The sequence below is a fragment of the Schistocerca nitens genome, chromosome 1 (assembly GCF_023898315.1).
Source record: "Schistocerca nitens isolate TAMUIC-IGC-003100 chromosome 1, iqSchNite1.1, whole genome shotgun sequence".
In the NCBI taxonomy this organism is placed as follows: domain Eukaryota; kingdom Metazoa; phylum Arthropoda; class Insecta; order Orthoptera; family Acrididae; genus Schistocerca; species Schistocerca nitens.
The window spans coordinates 776,060,749-776,079,413 of record NC_064614.1 but is presented as its reverse complement, the minus strand read 5'-3'; the positions used below and the strand labels follow the sequence as shown (position 1 = coordinate 776,079,413).

Sequence of the window (18,665 nt, the reverse complement as noted above, 5' to 3'; positions counted from 1 at the left end):
TAAAAAGTTACCTTTCTTGTCCAATTTGTTTCCCCACATTACTCTACCATAACTATCAAGCAGCTGTTTCAACTTGGTTACTCAACCACTAAAGAAGCAGTGTTGCTAAACACCTTTTCCAGTACAAAATATCAGCTTACTTTTTTTTTTTTTTTAATAAGTGCCACTTATCAATTAATCTTTAGAATGCATAAATGCCTTCGCACTTATGAATTTTGGGCATTTGCCCAGGTATTTTACACCACTACCCACACCTATTCAAATGATTGATTTCATTGAAATTTTGTCCAACTTAAGGTGCTGGTTCAAGTCCAGACTCAGTTGCGCACTAATATCCCACAACAGTTTAGTATTAAATGCAGCAGTCATATTATTTCATCGGTTTCTGTTATAGATATTTTACTGTGTCTTAGTAGAGTTTCTTCATTAATAGACGTTACTTCTTGCATCGGGATATTTATGAAGAGGTTTGTGATGTCAAGAGAGACAAAGTTGCCATTTGTAGGTATTAGTACATCTTTGATTTTTTGTGTTTGAACAACATAAAAATAAAATAAGGAAAAAAATAAAAAATTCACAGAATATTATGACAAGTCAACCACAAGCTAACATCCATAAACAGGCAGTGTTCAGTCAGTGCTACATAGAGTAAACAAACTACCTTTAAGCCAAGAAAACATGCAATAGGAAATAAACACAGTGAAACAGATTGCAGTTATCAATAATTATACTGCTTCCATGGTTGACACAACTCTAGAGAAAGTGAAGAACAACCCAGACACCACAAAAACCCCAAAGTAAAAATCGGGTTTTCCACATCTAATAAACTATAATGAAAGCTAATACATAACATGTAGTGTGATCATGACCCATACTCAGACTCTGGATTATACAGAATATCACACCAAGCGTGCTCCATGTTCTACCTAGGACAAACAGGCCGAGATTTCAACACCAAGTACACAGAGCACATTAAAGCCTACACACAAAACACCAGCAATAGCCACAAATGTACAAAATACGGGAGACCCATTTGAAGAAATAGAACAAAATGTCAAAGTACTCCACCAATTAAATAAAGGGCATAAAATGGATATGTTAGAAGAGATGGAGATATATTCACATTTTAGAAAATATGAAGATAAGATATTTAACTTAAAAACTGAAAGTGAATCAGTGAATTTCTTTAGGTGCTTCAAAAGTATACTCAAATAAAAATAGTAACACACAGAAATAAGCACCATTGTAAAGAGATACAATCTAATTATGATTGAGTTGTTAGGATAAATACCCTCTGTACAAAAGCATATCGTACTCTGTGAAAGACATATAACATTATCTCTTTGACTACACCTAAAACATCTTTGTAACTGGTTTTTAAATCTTAGTTTCTTATTCTTGATGTATGCTCTACATGGAAAATTGTGTGTGATATTAAACATGTGTGAGAGACTGTAAGTTTAAGAAAACTGTAAGTACATGTTCTTTCAAATTTTGACACTAACTACATATATGAAGATTGATAATCAACTAAAAATTGTAGTTTTTTATATAATGCAGTAAAGTCAAGAGAACAAAGCAGAACCACACAAATAAATGTGGCATGTACACAGAGAAAACGCACTTGAAAATGGAAATCATTTTCTGAAACACGATGTGTAAAATATAAATAAAAGAAAATTGTGACTGGTAGCAGAAAATTTATGTAGAAATAAACCCATTATGCAGCCCATGTCTGTCTGATTGTTCATTAGACTATAATGTGAAAATTTGAAGTATGTCAGTCTATAAGTTTTCAACATTTATGATAAGGAAAGTTGCTACTCACGATATAGCAGAGACGCTGAGTCGCAGATAGGCACAAATAGTCTAGGGGACGGATGACCTCAGATGTTAAGTCTCATAGTCCTCAGAGCCATTTGAACCATTTGAGCCTCAACCTTCGTTATTTGTGTCCTCACCCATCCAGCCCCTTCCCTGCTTCCATTCCAGCACTACACAGCCATCATTCCACCACCACACCCAGACTTTTATTTATTTATTTATTTTTATTTATTTCTCTCTACTCCTCTCTATTTCTCTCCTTTTCCACTATCCCCCCCCCCCCCCCCCCCCCCCCCACTGCCAGCCACCCAACCTGCAGCACTTCACTGTCCGCCATCCCCACCCATCATGCACTGGTGCTGCTGCTCACAATGTGGTTTCAGTTGCTTGAGACTGCAGTCGTGTGTGTGTGTGTGTGTGTGTGTGTGTCTGTGGGCGCGCGCACACATGTAGGTGTGTCTATTGCTGACAAAGGCCATTGGCCGAAAGCTTTAAGTCATTTTCAGACAATGAAATGTTGCAGGTTGGGTGGCTGGCAGTGTGGAGGGGGGGGGGGGGGGGGGATAGTGGAAAAGGAGAGAAATAGAGAGGAGTAGAGAGAAATAAATAAATAAAAGTCTGGGTGTGCTGGTAGAATGATGGCTGTGTAGTGCTGGAATGGGAGCAGGGAAGGGGCTGGATGGGTGAGGACACAAATAACGAAGGTTGAGGCTCAAATGGTTCAAATGGCTCTGAGGACTATGAGACTTAACATCTGAGGTCATCAGTCCCAACCTAAGGATGTCACACACATCCATGCCTGGGGCAGGATTGGAACCAGCGACCGTAGCAGCAGCGTGTTCCGGACTGAAGTTCCTAGAATCTCGGCCACTACGGCCGGCAAGGTTAAGGCCAGGAGGGTTACGGGAACATAGGACGTACTGCCGGGAAAGTTCCCACCTGCGCAATTCAGAAAAGCTGGTGTTGTTGGGAAGGATCCATATGGCACCGGCTGTGAAGCAGTCATTGAAATGAAGGATATCATGTTTGGCAGCGTGTTCAGCAACAGGGTGGTCCACTTGTTTCTTGACCACAGTTTGTCTGTGGCCATTCATGCAGACAGACAACTTGTTGGTTGTCATGCCTACATAGAATGCAGCACAGTGGTTGCAGCTTAGCTTGTAGACCACATGACTGGTTTCACAGGTAGCCCTGCCTTTGATGGGATAAGTGATGTTAGTGACTGGACTGGAGTAGGTGGTGATGGGAGGATGTATGGGACAGGTCTTTCATCTATTACAGGGGTATGAGCCATGAGGTAAGGGATTTGGAGCCGGGGTTGTGTAAGGATGGATGAGTATATTGTGCAGGTTCAGTGGACAGTGGAATACTACTGTGAGAGGGGTTACATTCCATCCTGGATTTTCCATTGTTTGATTTTCAACATTTTTGACATTTATATTTGTGGATTGTATATATTGAAAAATATACAGCTTATCAAACAGTGGAAAATCCAGTATGTAATGTGACAATATTATGAAAAGGTGAGTTGCTACTCACCATATAGCGGAGATGATGAGTCGCACATAAGCATGAAAAAAAGACTGTCAGAAAGTAAGCTTTTGGCCAACAAGGCCTTCATTGATTGAAATAGACATAACACACACACACACACACACACACACACACACACACACACACAGTCTGGTTGCTGAGGCCATACTTTGAGCAGCAGCACAATACTAACTCATCAGAACTCGTAATACGTGCACCCGCTATCACTTACAGGCGCTGGCCACATATTGTCTGTGGCTATTCTTGTGGACAAACAGCTTGTTGGTTGTCATGCTTATGTCAAATGCAGCTTAGTGGCTGCAGCTTAGCTTGTGGATCACATGAATGGTTTCACAGGTAGTCCTGTTCTTGTACAAGGTTGGGATCATAGTTACCTTGGTGAGACTCAGTATATTTTGAGAGGGACTACCCGTCACCAAAGACGCGACAGCCAAGGGTGCCTAGACTGTATGAAGAGACTTCTTGGTATGGAATGAGTGGCAGCTGTTGAAGTGGAGGTAGGTTTGATACGGATGGAGGTTCTGATGTGGCTGTCTTTGAGGTGGAGGTCAACATCAAGGAAGGTGGTTTGTTTGAAGTGAAGGTCAACATCAAAGAAGATAGCTTGTTGTGTTGAGTAGGACCAGGTGAAGTGAATGGGGGAGAACCTGTTGAGGTTCTGGAGGAATGTAGATAGGATATCCTTACCCTTAATCAAGATCATGGAGATACCATAAGTGAATCTCAATCAAGTGAGGGGTTTGAGATTCTGGGTATTTAGGAAGGATTCCTTTAGATGACCCATGAATAGGTTGGCTTAGAACGGTGCCAAGAGAGTGCCTGTATATGTACCTCAGATTTGTTGTAGGCAGTGCATTCAAAGGAGAAGTAATTGTGGATATGGATATAATTGGTCATGGAGACTTGGAAGGAGGTTGTAGGTTTGGAATTCGTTTGGGCATTGGTAAAGGTGGTGTACAGTAGAGAGAAGGCCATGGGAATAAGGAATGTTAGTGTGAAAGGAGGTGGAATCAATAGTGATGAGGAAGGCACCATGTGGTAAAGGAACAGGAACTGTGGAGAGTCAGTGGAGGAAATAGTTGGTATCTTTTATACAGAAGGATAGGCTGTGGGTAGTAGGATGAAGGTGTTGGTCTACAAAAGCAGAGATTCTCTCAGTGGGGGCAAAGTAACTGGCCACAGAGGGGCATCCTGGGAGGTTGGGTTTATGGTCTTTAGGTGACATTTAGAAGGTAGGAGTGCAGGGAGTGGAGGGATGGGCCGAAGGATTTGAGGAGAGACTGGAGATCCTTCGGGATTTCTGGAATGGGGTCACTGTGACAAGGTTTGTAGATGGATGAATCTGGCAGAGTCCTTCTGCCAAGTAGTCCTTGTGTTCAAAACAACAGTGATGGAGCCTTTGTCAGCAGCTAGGATTATAAGGTTGGGAATGGTTTTTAGGTGGTGGATTGCAATGCTTTCTGTGAATGTAAGGTTGGTTTGCGTGCTGAAGAATTTGGGGAATGATGGTGAGGCAAGGTTCAAGGTTACGAAATTCTGGAAAGATTACAGGGAGTGATTTGGGTCAGTGTGGGTGGATCACAGTTGGATGGAGGGGTGAATTGAGTCAGGCAGGGTTCAGCATTGGTCTCTGATTGGTAGGGCTGGTGATGAAAAAGTGAATCCACTGAAGGGACCAGGAGAAGGTCCTTTAACATGTCCTGCATGATTGAATTTGTGGGTGGGGCAAAAGGTGAGACCATCGGAAAGGACTGATACTTCTGTGGGGCTAAGGCTTCTGGAGCAAAGATTCATTACTGAGTTTTGTGTATTAGGTTCTGGATTCTGTACAGTGGTTGGAGGGAGTTTTTAAGGATGGGATAAATATAGTAGCTCTGTGAGATATGGTTTGTCAGTTATGAAGGGATGTGGGAGAGGTTTGGAGGTAGCTGCAGAGGTGGTGGATAGTGGAAGTCCAAGGTGGGAGTAGGAAGTGAGCAGGTTAGAGAGTTTTTTGAGGTGATGTTCTGCATGTTGCTCTAGTTTGTGGAGGGCAAGAGCTTCAATGTGTAATATCGGATCCAGGAATTTGGGATTGAATAGCAGGAGAATTGTTTGGATTGAGAGGAGGTATTTCAAGGTGGTTTGGGCCTGATTGATATGGTTTTGCAGGACTATGTCAATGAGGGCGAAGAATCGATGGAATCTGAACAGCTGGAGGCCATTGTGGAAGGACAGGTGACAGTTGGAGATGGGTAATTCGATGGTAAGGCCATTTAGGGGCATTCCATGAGACAAGCAACAATGCAGGGACAGTATGTGGAACTGTGTTCTGGCTAGGGACAAGGAAAATTTTCTGTATTGACGCAGGTGGGAGGAGCAAGGATCCATGGTGGAGGATAAAAATGCGTAAAAATATGTAAATCATGTAAAAAGACATCCAAAAATATTTGCAAAATTACACCCAAACACATGGGAAAAATCATGAAGAGAATGAAACGGATGAAGTACGGGAAAACAAGATGAAATCAGACCGAATAGGTCAATAGTGAAAGGCGAAAACCAACTGAAATTGGCATGAAGACACATTGCGATCAAAGAAAAAATAAATAAAAAGATTGTGAAGTGGGTTGCAGGTCTGTGTGCGGATAAGTGGGAAGAAGGGGGCAGCAGATGTGATTAGATTAGGTGAAGTTAGTAGGTGCGAACTGGAATAGAGAGGAGAAGGAGTGGAGTACGAGTTCTTGTGGGACAGGTAGGTACAGGAAATAACACATGAAACTATGCAAAAGTGATCAATCTGAAGGAATAGTGATATAGGTGGGATTAATGTGAGATGAGAATGAGAAATACTGCACCAACAATCAGCAAGGTCTTGTAGCCATGTGTTGTGAGTGGCCGAGACAGTTGATACACTGTGGCTCGAAGTAGAGCGAGTAGTGTGGTTTGTAAGGTGACATATGAAACATGGGAAAGAAGACAAAGAAGGATGGACACTGAATGTAGTAATGCATGGGAAAAAAGGAAAACAGCACCGAATAAAAGAAAAGCTGTTAGCCATAATCAGACAATGGAAAATCCAGGACGGTAACATGTTGTTGTTGTGGTCTTCAGTCCTGAGATTGGTTTGATGCAGCTCTCCACGCTACTCTACCCTGTGCAAGCTTCTTCATCTCCCAGTACCTACTGCAGCCTACATCCTTTTGATTCTGCTTAGTGTATTCATCTCTTGGTCTCCCTCTACGATTTTTACCCTCCACGTGGCCCTCCAATACTAAATTGGTGATCCCTCGATGCCTCAGAACATGTCCTACCAACCGATCCCTTCTTCTAGTCAAGTTGTGCCACAAGCTCCTCGTGATCTACCCATCTAATCTTCAGCATTCTTCTGTAGCACCACATTTCGAAAGCTTCTATTCTCTTCTTGTCTAAGCTATTTATTGTCCACATTTCACTTCCATACATGGCTGCACTCCATACAAATACTTTCAGAAATGACTTCCTGACATTTAAATCTATACTCAATGTTAACAAATCTATCTTCTCCAGAAACGCTTTCCTTGCCATTGCCAGTCTACATTTTATATCATCTCTATTTCGACCATCATCAGTTATTTTGCTCCCCAAATAGCAAAACCCCTTTACTACTTTAAGTGTTTCATTTCCTAATCTAATTCCCACAGCATCACCCGACTTAATTCGACTACATTCCATTATCCTCATTTTGCTTTTGTTAATGTTCATCTTATACCCTCCTTTCAATACACTATCCATTCCGTTCAACTGCTCTTCCAAGACCTTTGCTGTCTCTGACAGAATTACAGTGTCATCGGCGAACCTCAGAGTTTTTATTTCTTCTCCATGGATTTTAATACCTACTCCGAACTTTTCTTTTGTTTCCTTTATTGCTTGCTCAATATACAGATTGAATAACATCGGGGATAGGCTACAACCCTGTCTCACTCCCTTCCCAACCACTGCTTCCCTTTCATACCCCTCGACTCTTATAACTGCCATCTGCATTCTGTACAAATTGTAAATAGCCTTTCGCTCTCTGTATTTTACCCCTGCCACCTTCAGAATTTGAAAGAGAGTGTTCCAATCAACATTGTCAAAAGCTTTCTCTAAGTCTACAAATGCTAGAAATGTAGGCTTGCCTTTCCTTAATCTGTTTTCTAAGATAAGTTGTAGGGTCAGTATTGCCTCACGTGTTCCAACATTTCTACGGAATCCAAACTGATCTTCCCCGAGGTCGGCTTCTATCAGTTTTTCCATTCGTCTATAAAGAATTTGCGTTAGTATTTTGCAGCTGTGACTTATTAAACTGATAGTTCGGTAATTTTCACATCTGTCAACACCTGCTTTCTTTGGGATTGGGATTATTATATTCTTCTTGAAGTCTGAGGGTATTTCGCTTGTCTCATACATCTTGCTCACCACATGGTAGAGTTTTGTCAGGACTGGCTCTCCCAAGGCTGTCAGCAGTTCTAATGGAATGTTGTCTACTCCGGGGGCCTTGTTTCGACTCAGGTCTTTCAGTGCTCTGTCAAACTCTTCACGCAATATCATATCTCCCATTTCATCTTAGTAGCTTACCCATACTCCTATTTTTTATTCATTATTAAACCTACTCCTGCATTACCCCCATTTGATTTTGTATTTATAACCCTGTATTCACCTGACCAAAAGTCTTGTTCCTCCTGTCACCGAATTTCACTAATTCCCAAAATATCTAACTTTAACCTATCCATTTCCCTTTTTAAATTTTCTAACCTACCTGCCCGATTAAGGGATCTGACATTCCACGCTCCGATCCGTAGAACGCCAGTTTTCTTTCTCCTGATAACAACATCCTCCTGAGTAGTCCCCGTCCGGAGATCCGAATGGGGGACTATTTTACCTCCGGAATATTTTACCCGAGAGGACGCCATCATCATTTAATCATTTCCCTCGGGAAAAATTACGGCTGTAGTTTCCCCTTGCTTTCAGCCGTCCGCAGTACCAAAACAGCAAGGCCATTATTGTGTAAAAATTTGAAGCAAATCAGTGACGTATGTTGAGAGATTTTTAGTAACTACATTGAACGACAATGTATTTTTATATAATAGTGTAGGTTATATTATCCATGTATTACATAACATCTGTGTTGCTCATGTGTTCTACTGTCATATACTCAACTTTCATTACTTCACAGTTTTGGTCTTTTCTTATCTTTTTCTGTTTCTCCCAGTACTCCCCCCCCCCCCCCCCCTCTCTCTCTCTCTCTCTCTCTCTCTCTCACACACACACACACACACACACACACACACTACTATTCACTGAACAATCCTCAGATTTCAAGTTTTTCCACATTGACATCTATCACTGCAAACAGTCAAAAACTGTGTAATACAACCTGATTATATCAACTTTGTTTTGCAGACATCAGGAACTTGTTTTAAAAACTCTATTTAATTTATCAAATGCATTCAGTATCATTTCTCACATCCACTTGAAGATTCTTTCAATCTGGCTTTTATGATGAATTGTTTCATTGTTGAAATTGAGAGTAGAACAGATTTATTATTTGAGCTACATGTCCTTCTGAGTACAGAAAAATATTTCCATTAAATCATTTTTTAGTAAAAAAAAACTAATTTTTGCACAAAAAAATTATCGGGGAGGAAGCTTCAACAAACATCTGTAACTTTATTTTCATTTGGTAGCATTTATATTTGGTAAAGTTGCATCTATTTGTGGTGAAATTTTATACAACTTTTTTTTGTGTGTAAATGATGTGACATCCCATTTGGTAGCATTTATATTTGGTAAAGTTGCATCTATTTGTGGTGAAATTTTATATAACTTTTTTTTGTGTGTAAATGATGTGACATCCAAATTTGAAAGGTTGTCCTGTTAGGCGCCTGAAGATAAAGACTTAGTGCTTTGAAATTTACTGTTAAAAATAAGAAAAGTGGTGATTGGGGATCTCTTTAATTGAAATGTTCACTTTTGTAAAAACTTAAACAGTTTTTTAATAGTCTTTGTTTGTTCTCTCCTTTTGGCTGCATTTAAGCTTTCAACAAATGATTGTTTCTGTTCGTTTTCCCACCAGTGAGCTGAGTGGTCACCTGAGTTAAGGTCTTTTTCAACATTATTTTCTTTTCTCACCTAACGTGATAATTACAAAATCTGCAGAATATTGTTTTCTACCTTGTATGGGCATTCATAGCTATATGACCCATAGTTGAGAATGCTATAGTTAGAAATGACAAAGTCCTTAGCATAGAAATAGAATAAAAAATACACTAGGAACTTGCTAATTTGACCTTTCCTTACACATATGAGTGTGTCGGACTGTTGACAGTGTCTTAAATTTATTGTAAACGCATAGGGATTATACTGCATTAAATCCAAAGATACATTCATTTTTGTAGAAAACTTAGTCCTTGAATGCGTACATGTACAGTAGTATCACTCACTATGAAATATGTTCCAAATTTTTAGTGGTCTCAATGATGACATGCAACGGCCAGTATGCTCTGTCGCACAATGCCTTTACAAGCATTGAATTGGTACTGCATGTACACAGTTGTTGCATAACACTTCAGGAAGATCCCGCAGCTTCAGCACTAGCAGTGTGACACACCAACATGTTCTCTCTTCTTGTGTCCTCTTCTTCGTCACTTTCATCGTAACTTTCCTATACACTTTTGATTATTCTTTGTCTGTTAACGTGTGGTTATAAATAGTTGCCGGTTCAGCAGTGCACTCAGTGGCATTGGCTTTTAGCAGTGGCATTGGCTTTTAGCGAAGAACCTCAGTTCAGTTTTTCTCTAATTGTGAGTTTCTGTTTGAGGGCTAGCATGAAGAGATTTATTTTAGAAGCCATAATACTGAACCATAAAGAAAGCCACAGTTTCAGACATAGTGCAGTATTGTTTAACGTTATAACTAACACACACCATTATTTACACATGAGAATTCACTATTGTATGCACTATTTCTGCTTAAGCAGCTAGAGAGTGGATGCGTGCTGCATTACTGAGAAGCTAGACTACTGAGAGCTGGATTAGTGAAAGTCTAGTGTAACTCTGTTGTTGCTATAGGGGAAGATTTTCAACATGGTCGAAATATGTTGACAGGTTTTATTTACTTGCCAATATGGTGTAGAGTGTGGCCGCCATAAACTGGCAGTAGGCCACAGTTGTAAACAAACTAGAATTATGATGCCTCTCTCTCTCTCTCTCTCTCTCTCTCTCTCTCTCTCTCTCTCTCATAGTAGCAGCCTGCAGCAGTATTCTCCCTTTCTGCAAAAGCAGAAATGACACATGGCCATAGGGATTGCCAGTCCCTTTTAATGTTGCAAGGGTCATAATTGAACTCTGTGATGGACCAGGACTAATCTTGTCTCTTCATTCATTTCAAGATAAGAAAAGATAAAATGAACAGTGCACAACAAAAAGTATTCAGTAACAGTTACCATGCAGTTGCTTGCTGAAGTTGTTAGTGTAGTAAATGAGAGGTAGTGCAGGACTGACGTCTATCAGCATTTGACGCAACCACAGTTCAAAACTCCCTCTACCTAAAACTTCAATGTTAAATGTGTCCACATTGTACTAACTTTACAACTTTATCTAGCAGACAGATACACAGTTTTCTTTATTCTAAGATGCAGGGCTCCATATCCAAGTCCTATGTGAGTCTTATACCTACTGCTGCATGCCAGCCTTGTATATGGAGTAAATCCCCAGAGCGAAGCTATTTCGGTACAGTACAGCAATGTGGACATGAGCCAGCCACAAAGAAAACATTTTGCTTCTGAGACTGGTTCAGGACAAAACACAACATCAGTGTTTCTGGTGAGACAGGCAGCAGACTTCAGCAGAATGTAGTGGGTCATAACAACCAAACAGGATCACACCATCTTTAGCGAAAGAAAGGTATAAAGAGCTTTTATGAACCAGTTCTGTACTATACCAAATTCGTTAAGAAAGCAAGGTGTAAGGAAGACCACTGGTACCTCCATAATGGCAAGCCATATGCAGTCAGATGAGTGACATCAGGTAAATGTTAGCCACTACTTTGCTCCATAAACTACCCCAGCAGTTTAGCCCAGTTTTTGTCTCAGTAGGTGCCATGGTTTGTTTACTTAGGTGTCGTGCATTGTGACTGGCTGGGTGCAGATGAGTAAGTGTGCCCCTTCCCTACTCCCTCATTATTACTGCTTCTCTCCTTCCCACCACTCCACCCAGCTTTGCTGTCAGTGCTGCCACCACTTCTTGCCACTAGCCTAGCAGCTGCCGACAAGAGGCAGGGATGTATGAGGAATGGTTTGTTTGGATCTGATTTTCAGAGACTGTAGATGCAACGGCTATAGAGAGCAGTCATGTGTGCATGAATTGTGTCTGAGTGATTGTGTGAATGTGCGATGTGCTCTCGTTTTCTGACAAGAGTTATGGCTGAAAATTTAGTTGCGAGAGTGTGATTGTCTTTTCTATGTACCTGTCTGTGGCTCAGCCATCATCTCTAATATTCTCATTATTATTGATTCTCTGAGTATTTGAACAAATTATCTGTTGCATGGATTGATCACCATGGTCTCATTTCATCGTCATGATGCCTGTGGCTCATGAATAGCTGGCCACCCGAGTGGATTTCTGCGATGGGCCAAAATCGCAGGCTGTTTCTATGGGTATCTGTAATGGATTGGGCCTGCTGATTGGAAGTTATTTGGTTCCCACTAATGTGCAGGCCTTACCTGTCAGATCTACTCTTACTGATCTGCCTGCAGGCCGGATCTGTTTGTGTGTGATGTAATGCAACGGATTTTCATGTTTTACGAGGGCAGTTCAATAAGTAATGCAACACATTTTTTTTCTCAGCCAATTTTGGTTGAAAAAACCGGAAATTTCTTGTGGAATATTTTCAAACATTCCTGCTTCGTCTCGTATAGTTTCATTGACTTCCGACAGGTGGCAGCGCTGTACGGAGCTGTTAAAATGGTGTCTGTAACGGATGTGCGTTGCAAACAACGGGCAGTGATCGAGTTTCTTTTGGCGGAAAACCAGGGCATCTCAGATATTCATAGGCGCTTGCAGAATGTCTACGGTGATCTGGCAGTGGACCAAAGCACGGTGAGTCGTTGGGCAAAGCGTGTGTCATCATCGCCGCAAGGTCAAGCAAGACTGTCTGATCTCCCGCGTGCGGGCCGGCCGTGCACAGCTGTGACTCCTGCAATGGCGGAGCGTGCGAACACACTCGTTCGAGATGATCGACGGATCACCATCAAACAACTCAGTGCTCAACTTGACATCTCTGTCGGTAGTGCTGTCACAATTGTTCACCAGTTGGGATATTCAAAGGTTTGTTTCCGCTGGGTCCCTCGTTGTCTAACCGAACACCATAAAGAGCAAAGGAGAACCATCTGTGCGGAATTGCTTGCTCGTCATGTGGCTGAGGGTGACAATTTCTTGTCAAAGATTGTTACAGGCGATGAAACATGGATTCATCACTTCGAACCTGAAACAAAACGGCAATCAATAGAGTGGCGCCACACCCACTCCCCTACCAAGAAAAGGTTTAAAGCCATACCCTCAGCCGGTAAAGTCATGGTTACAGTCTTCTGGGACGCTGAAGGGGTTATTCTGTTCGATGTCCTTCCCCATGGTCAAACGATCAACTCTGAAGTGTATTGTGCTACTCTTCAGAAATTGAAGAAACGACTTCAGCGTGTTCGTAGGCACAAAAATCAGAACGAACTTCTCCTTCTTCATGACAACGCAAGACCTCACACAAGTCTTCGCACCCGAGAGGGGCTCACAAAACTTCAGTGGACTGTTCTTCCTCATGCACCCTACAGCCCCAATCTCGCACCGTCGGATTTCCATATGTTTGGCCCAATGAAGGACGCAATCTGTGGGAGGCACTACGCAGATGATGAAGAAGTTATTGATGCAGTACGACGTTGGCTCCGACATCGACCAGTGGAATGGTACCGTGCAGGCATACAGGCCCTCATTTCAAGGTGGCGTAAGGCCGTAGCATTGAATGGAGATTACGTTGAAAAATAGTGTTGTGTAGCTAAAAGATTGGGGAATAACCTGGTGTATTTCAATGCTGAATAAAACAACCCCTGTTTCAGAAAAAAAATGTGTTGTATTACTTATTGAACTGCCCTCATACCTGTGGACCCAGGACTGTGGTACTCTCAGCAGGCCAGAAGCCATTTACGATGGATTTCAGGAATTGTGACTGTCTCACTGCAAGTATGTTGTACAGTTTGGAGTTCTATAGACATTTTATTTGTTCTAGAAATTTTGACACTTCAAAATTAGTTAGAAATTATGGACAATAAGAAGAAGAAAGTTGTGTCAGTCGCTGGCAGTTTGTACACTATGCACTCATATATTTCTAAAGAAAAATCACAAAATACCTGTAAAATAATGAATATAACCCAATGGGTAATAACCGACAATGACAAACATAGTTGGACCAACATTTTATTGGTGGTCACCTACAGTATTGGTTTACACAATTCTTCCTTGCCTTATCCATTTCTTTCAAGAGGCCTACTGTTTTGTGAGGTTATTTCTGAAATCAGTGAAGGTATTTTAAATCTGCCTTATGACTTCAAGGCATTGCAAATTTTTGTCACCAAATGGGTTTCATTTTATTCAAATAAAATAATATCAGTGGTCTTAATGAAACACACATACCTTTTGGCTTGCTTGATCCATCTAAAAACAGTTCATTCAAAAGATGTTGACATTAGTACATAAGATTTTTGCTCGGGAACACCATCTATTTTCATGTCTTTTTTTATATTTTCTTGTTTGTACTATTGTTGCTTGTACTGTAGCTGCAAAGACAGATTGTCAACTTACGTCTTAACTTACCCCGAGATCTCAAAATTTTTCAGGGCAAAATGCTGAAACTTGTCTGGAAATCAGGGAAATATCAGGGAATTTCACTTGGGGAAACTTGGGGCAACCCTGATGGTGATTGCACTTGATTCCCTGATTGCAGCGAAGTGATATCTGGTGCAAGTCTGTTGTAGATTTCTTGCATACTGTGGACAACAGCCACTACTGGAAGAGATGGCGACCACGCCATAATCACCAGTCACAAAGTTCAGCACCACAATCTGCCTCTTTCGCAGATGGGAGGACTTAGAATTCTTTCTCACTAGGATCAGGACATCTCAGCATTTCTCACATTCCTGCAGACTGAGTAGGACCTACCTGGATGGCAGGTCAGTATCATCGAACCTCATGGCAACACGGCAGCCGTCATCACTGTACTGCGGGTGACAAAGTAGGGTGGTGAGCAGAAGGGGACAGAGCACCTCCCAAGATGGCATGTGTAAGTGTACCGTGAGGTTTTGCGTAAAGTAAACACATTAACAGAGTTGGCAAATGATTTAAAGCAACGGTATAGAAAACAAAATAGTGCTTGTTTCTTTTGAGAGAAGTTAAGTACTTGGAAACAACTGCCAAATGAGACTGTTGAAGCATTTTCAGACAGGACACGCAAGTTGAATGCCCAAACTTATGAGTTGACTTACAAACCGGCGGCTGGTGCATTTTGATTGAGAGAGGCTGAGGATAGGGTGTGGTATGTGCTTGTAAGAGGGATTTCTCCAGAATTTTCTCTCAGAGAGAAAATGGAAAATCCATAAGATGTAACAGCAGCACTGCAGGTAGCTCATTATCTGCAAGATAGATAATGCTACTAAGTCTCTGAAGATCAGGAAATGTTTGTGTCAAACAGAGAATATTATCGCTGCAGAAGAAAGGGTCATTTTAAAGCATGTTGTTGCCAACTGTAATGTTTTAATTGTCAATGGATTGGTCATAAAGAACAAGAGCATAGTTCAAAGAAACCGGGTAACTATAATGGGAAAAAGAAATCATTAAACAACAAAGGGAATCTTCTTTCCATCGAGAAGTGTTTCCGTTAAATAGAAGTGCAAGTTGTCAATCTGGAACTCGTGGATAAGAGTAGACTACAAGAGTCAAGCTGTAGGTTGCTCACAATAGGCGGCAATGCAATTCATTCAGTCGGGACAATATGTCTCCGTTTTAAAATAGGAAACACAAGGTTTCATGAGCAAATGGAAGAGTTGCCACCTGTGGGATAAGGTGTCACTGCGATACTTGGGTTAGATTTTGTGGTTAGGCATTGTGCTAGAATCAACCTTGGGCAATGGACAATTGAACTCGATGGTAGGTTATTTCTGTTGGGTGTAACAGTTGCAAATGTTTCTACATCACAAGATGCATCCACTCCAAAAGTGGCATTGAATAAAATGTTTATAAGTGCATTAAAAGCTCTTTTGCATGACATAGTACCAGCAGGTACAGTAAAACTAATCTGGGTTCCAGTAAATAGCAACAGTCCACAGGGTATAGTATGTTCGGTAGAACCACTGACAAGTAATGACCTACTTGATAAGCAACATTGTTTTGCACATAGATGTATAGTGCATAAAAGCAATATTAATGGTCAGGTTATGGTGCCGATAAGTCTGGATAATTTTGGGGGAGATGAAGTGAGTCTTCCAAAGGGGTTGCTGGTAGCCTTGTTAGAGATTCTCGAAGAGAAAGATATTGAGGGTTCTGGGGTACAAGGTACAACAGAGCGAACTGTCGACATACTGCATTGGAAGAAAAAGTTAAACACCTTCAGGGTGAAGATGGGTCATCAATGGAATCCGTGTTAATACAATATAAAGATTTGTTCGATCCTCAGGAAGTGTTATCTGCTTCACCAAACAGCATGGAATACCAACAAGCAACCATCCCCTAGAATTTAGAAAACAGTATTGCCTACCTAAGCATTTACAGCCTTTAGTAGAGGAAATGATGAATTATCAATTATCAGATGGGATTATAGAAAGTAGTGACGTCCATGGTCAGCAAATATCGTGATTGTGGGTATTAAGTCAACAGAAGGAACAAAGAAATGCCAGTTTTGTTACAAATACAGATTCTTAAATGAAAAAAAAAATAGCAACAGATGTATACCCGATTCCTAATATTACTGACACATTAGATAATTTTGGTTAGTGCAAGTTCTTTTTAACCCTAGATTTAAGAAGTAGATATCATCAAATAGAGGCACACCCTGTGGTTAGACCTAAAACACCATTCACAACAACTTCTGGTCACTACCAACATTGCAGGATCCTTTTTGGGCTGAAAAACGCACCAACTACATTTCAGTGTTTATTAGATGGAGTCCTCAGAAGTTTAAAACCAAACAAATGCGTGGTGTATCTTGTCAATATAATTATATTTGAAAAAAACCCAGAAGAGTATGTTCAACATTTGGAGATGGTATTTGACATGGTGAGAAAGGCTCAACTTATGCTTAACATTGATAAATGTCACTTTGCACAATCACAAGTAAACTATTTGGAACATATAATAAGTCAAGATTGAGTAAGAACTGATTCACACCTTACATCAGCAATACATGACATTCTGGCCCCTCAAACAATTAAACAATTACAATCTTTCTCTGGATTAGCAAACTACTATAGAAAATTCATGAAGGGGTTTGCTGAAATGGGACACCCACTAACGAAATTAGTGTGGAAAGTTATTACATTTAGCTGGACAACTGAGTGTCAGACAGTATTTCAAAATTTAAAAGTTATATTAACTTCAGATCTAGTTATGATTTTTCCATATTTCAGTAAAGAATTCTTATTGTCATGTGATGAAAGTGGTACAGCTTTGTGAGTGGCTTTAGGGCAAATCATTGGTTGGAGAGAACATCCAGGTGCATAAGCATCTCGCCAGCATAATAAGACCGAACGAAATTATTCTACCAACGAAAAGGAGATGTTAGCATTAATATACAGTATTTCTAATTTTAGATATTCACAGTGATTACTGATCATGCAGCTTTAAAATGGCTACTAGCTCTAAAAGATCCTTCAAGTTGTCTAACTAGGTGCACTTTGAAACTAAGTGAATTTCAATATCATGTGAATCACATACCGGGTGTTAAACACACAAATGCAGACCCACTTAGTAGGAAGACTGGGCTATTGCAAGTGTCTGGATTTAATCTAAGAGATCTGAAGAAAGCACAAGCAAATGACAAAGGTTGTCAAGTTCATTGCAAACAGCCACAGTTTATCATACAAGATGTCGTTTTGTATAGGTCAACCAAGTGTGGACTGCATGTTGTAGTTCCAGCAGCTGTGTGGACAGAAGTACTACAGCAAGCACATGATCATATGTTATTGGGTCATGGGGGGCAAGAGAACAATGGATAAAATAGTAGCAGAAAGGTCCTGCTTGAGAATCAGATGTTCTGATGTTCAACAGTACGTCAAAAACTGTGTTCCGTGTGCATAATGTGCTTATTTATGTCATCAAAAGATACAATTACAAAGACTAAAAGTCCAGATGTTAGGAACAGATATTTTGGGTCCGTTTTACAGGAGTGAATCATAACAAGTATATATTAACAATTATTGATCACTTCTCAAGGTATCTGGTAAGATCAGAAAGCAAGCACACAGTAGCCCACACTATGGTAAATCATTGGATTCTTAAATTTGGGGTGCCTCAAATGATTATTACAGACCAGGAGACAAGTTTCATATCCAATCTCATTAAGCAGTTGTGTCGCTTACTGAAAGTGAAGAAATTACAGGCAAGTCCATTCCACTCACAGACAAATGGTTATACAGAAAGAGTTCATTGGATTATATCTAAGATCCTAAGCGTTATGTGAATTCTCAACACCTAGACTGAGGCATATATTTAGATTTTGTAATTTGTTCCCATAATTCAAAAACTCATACAGGAGCAGGGTTATCACCTTACAAGGTCGTATATAGATGAAAAATATCTTCTCCATTTGATGTGATTCAGCCGAAGTAGGGAAAAGAAGGTGAACACATCAAGGTATTTGCAAAAACTCTAAAGCAAGTCTGGCAAAAGATAAAACGGGCTAACGCAAAAGAGCTAGAATGTCAAGAATGTGTGGGGTTAAGTAAGAGGAATTTACAACTGTATTGGGTAGGTCAGTGGGCATTATTGCAAACTGGGCATTATTGCAAATCCTTACACTCTCAAGGGTAAGACAAAAAAGTTTTTGATGAAGTTTCAGGGTCCTTACCAGATGGTTGAGGTAAAGTTGTCTGTAAATGTAAGTTATAATTTCCTAGATGAACTTCAGTAGTCACATTTTCAAGGGCCATAGATTTCTTTCCTCAAGTACCAGCAGAGGTAGCATATATTAGAATTAAAAAGCAAAAGAGTAAAGAAATGCCGGTCGGGGTGGCTGAACGGTTCTAGGCGCGACAG

At 40.6% G+C, this 18,665-nt stretch overlaps 1 protein-coding gene across 2 annotated transcripts in view; it reads left to right on the top strand.

Annotated features, from left to right (window-relative positions):
* The window catches only part of LOC126261662 (nardilysin-like), a 392,468-nt gene that overhangs the window by 211,866 nt on the left and 161,937 nt on the right, over positions 1–18,665 (top strand). The gene's annotated exons all lie outside the window — the stretch shown is intronic.